We start from the raw sequence: 3,904 nt of genomic DNA, 5'->3' as shown, positions 1-3,904 counted from the left end.
AATCATGAAGCGGCGGCAACTATGTTATCCAACGGGTTAGAGTAATGACCCGGAGGTGTTGAGACGTGTCGTGATGGGACATTGTTTTGTCGAAGCTGAGGCGGCGGATCCATCGCACAAGGCTGAACCGGTGCCCCATTCCCAGGTGCCTCCGCCCGGTTTACCACTGGCTGGTTGCTGGTGCCTGCTCCTGGCGTGTTAAAGAGATTTCTTGCCTCAAAAACCGGCGGGAGGTGTGACCGGTATCTTCTTATCATGACACTATTTGACGCACTCTGATCCAGCATAAGCCGGTAGGCCTGAGCCTCTAACTTAGCCCGCTCTGTAGCCATCCTGGCGTTCTCTGTCGCCAGGTCCGCTTTAGCTTGAGTTATCTGATCCTTCACCTTGCAATCTCTGCGTTGTGCTGATCCCGGTTTGCCGCGTCCACCTCTGCTGCCAGCAATGTTGCTAAAGTGTCGAACAAATCAGACAAAACCTGAGTCGGAGGCGGCGCTAAGCCCCCTGCTCCTGCTAGTATTGCTGCTGCTGAACCGGAGATCATTGCCGCGGTGGTAGAAGAGTGTTGCACTGATTGTGCACCGGCCATGAAGACCGCGACTCGACTCGGCAGATCAAGGGGCTCCAGAATACTATTGCCATCCGAACCTCCACTAATCCGGCCATCCTGCAGCTGATACAGTGACTCGGTCTCTCCGGTTGAAGACTCGTCATCAGAACAGACAATGGTTTCGCCACCCGATGCCGATCTATCCTCATATTCCGCTCCATGGATGACACCTGCGGAGGCATGCTTTACGGCGGGCTAAACCTGGGCAGACCTTGCACGCTGAGTCGTCTCGATGATGTCGGTGCAGATGTCCGGCTCAGGGCCCGGTTCGCCGATCTTGCCGATGAAGACGTGAATTCCACCAAAAGGGACCCGGTACCCGTACTCAATTGAACCGGCCTCAGGACTCCATCCTGCATCGTCGATGTAGAGCTTGCAGCGACGACTTTTAGTCATCCGGCCCACAGCTTATCCCTTGAGTCCTTCGAAGTTGCCCTTAAAGAACTCGAAACCATCGTGCGATAGCCCCACGGTGGGCGCCAACTATCGTGGTTTTGTCACGGAAGATGTCCTCGTGAAAGGACTTAGTCGTGGAGCCATCGCTACGGATTAGCTTAAAGGGGTTTAAAGCGGACAAAGGACGCGAGAGTTTATACTAGTTCGGCCACTTACAGAAGGTAAAAGCCTACTCCAGTTGTGATGGAATTGCTAGGGTTTCGATGACCAGGGAGCAAATCCACTTTGCCTGGCTCTCGAGTTGTTGTGTGTTGTCCCTAAACGCCGCCGGGTCGCCCCTTTATATACATAGGTCGACGCCCGTTAGTTTACAGAGTCCCGAGGCCGGATCATAAACGTCTCCGTCTCGGTCTCTACTCCTATCTTACCATACAAGTATACATCAATATCGGTATATGTCTACAAGCCTTAACCCACCTTTGGGCCTTGGGCCTTCATGAAGCGCCACCATTCATGTCTTCATGGGGATAACCCGGCCTCTCCTGGCCGGTTTATGTCCAGTAGTAATAACCCCAACACCATCGGACGGTCCGGAGCGGAGGGGGTAGGTAGGTGGGCTAGATGGACTGCGTAGAGGGGCTTGGGCAGAGAGGAGAGGAAAGAAGGCAGTCCAGCAACCATTTCCGGAGACTGAAAACGTCCGACGTTTTGACCGACTATAATGCCGCTATAGTTAACCGTTGGGGCGTCAAACGGACTCTGAATGCGATGAAACTTGGCAGGCGGCCTACTGACAACATAACAACACCGCATGCCAACTTTCAACCCATTCCGAGAACATTTTCCGGCCACTTATAAAATAATATTTCGGATGTGCCGCGGGTGCGTGCAAGTGTGTCTGGGCTCAGAACGGACAACGGAGAGAACTGGAGAACCCGGACGGATGCAAGTTTTGAAAATGTGATGATTCAATGCACATGCTGACATGACAAGATGCAACACACAAGAAAAGACATGGCAACAACAGCGAATAACTGGAAGACACCTGGCGCAACGGTCTCGGGGTGTTACAACACTCCACCACTACAAGAGGATCTCGTCCCTAGATCTAGGATGGCACCGGAGAGAAACGGAAGAGGAAGAGAAGTGGTAAAACTAAGTTGCTTCTTTCACAACCGAGTGAAACCACGAACCTTGAGAGGTTGAACAAATTGAAAGAAAGAATACAACGAAGATGAACAAAGTTGAAAACACTCCGGTTGGAAATGGAAGGCAATAATATAAACTTGGCAAAAATGAAAGCACTTGGATGAGACTCCGGTTAGAAGAGGAATGATAGACACAACACTCCGGTTAAAACAAGATAGAGAAGGAAAAAGAATGATAAAATTTGGACAGCACTCCGACTATGAATGGAAAGAATTAAACGTGAACTTGACAAGATGAGATGACTAGAATGGAGGACACGACACTCCGGTTAAATGGATAATAACGAGAAGAACACGGTCCTCAAAATTCGAGATGATGAGTGAAGAGAGCAACATCACAAAGCCTCCGGAAGAAATAATAGAAGATAGATCATTGGAATAATAGAATGGAGAAGAAAATGACAACTTCTGCCACGATTGGGCTTGGAAGGCACCCTTCCAAGAAGGTTATAATAGAGTTGTTGGAAAAACCAACAACGAAACGAAAAAGCTTGTAGTGGGCTTATGGAAAAACTTCTCAAAATTTGAGGTGAAATTCTGCCACTAACGGAATCAATTGCTTGCTTGAGATCAACGAAGAGATGAAAACTTCTTTCATCGCGAGAATAAGAGGAAACTTGGATTATTGATAAGCACCAAAATAGCAACATTCCTTAAGGAAGTCTTTAGGTGAAATATAACCCAAGATAACTCCAATGAAGAGATTTATGGGTTGCAAAGGATCTCATGAACGAATGAAAACGATGGGTTTAAAATATCTCATTCTTAACAACTTGCGAATCATGAAACACAAAAGAAATTGTCAAGAATGACATAACACCACCTCAAAAGATAAGGTAGAATTAATTGCACTTCAGAATGCAAGATGAAGAATACTTGAGCTCCTCTGAAAAGAATCTTGATGAACACTTCGAGAAGGAATTAAATCCTTGATGAACCATCATGTAGAGCCTCCTTGAAGAACTCCGGTATTAAAAGGATAACGAAAAGAAAGAGAAGTTGAAAACACGAGGTGAAGACTTGCAATGATTTAGATGGATCTTCGTGATGATATAATGGAGAGAGCTTGGAACTCCGGGAAATAAAAGATGAAACAATTGAAACCGAGAATTTTGATGAACCTCCGGAATAAGGAATTGAATTTACTCGATGAAACAGGAATAAGAATTACATTATGCTTATCCTTCACCAATTTAAATTTATGACTATCAACGGATTTGGCATACTACTTATTCTCGTAGAAAGGATTAAGGAGAGATATAGCGTAATCTTGAGAAAGACTTCAAGAAACCATCGGTAGGGATGGAAAGAATGAATGAATTGATATGATAACCAAGGAAGAGAATTCTTGAACGAACCACGGTAAGAATTGAAAATGAACGAAGAAAAAATAAAGAAACACTGGGAAGAATTATAAAAAGGACGAAGATACTTGAGAGAATTTAGATGCAAGTGAACGAAGAGATCCCGAGCTGATTAGCGAATACTTGAATGATGCACCAGTAAGATTTGGAGAACGAGAATTGAAAGCTGGAATGGATAATTTTGAGATGATGGGCTCTGGAGAATCAAACTGAAAAGACTCATGAATTACTCCGGATGGGTGAAAAGAATTCTCACAATCAAAAACAATTATGAGAGGATGTCATCAAGCTAGAGCCCTGAATCTTGAAGAGAATGAAGCAAGATT

The sequence above is a fragment of the Triticum dicoccoides genome, chromosome 5A (genome assembly GCF_002162155.2).
Source record: "Triticum dicoccoides isolate Atlit2015 ecotype Zavitan chromosome 5A, WEW_v2.0, whole genome shotgun sequence".
NCBI lineage: Eukaryota > Viridiplantae > Streptophyta > Magnoliopsida > Poales > Poaceae > Triticum > Triticum dicoccoides.
Note: the sequence above shows the minus strand (reverse complement) of the source record.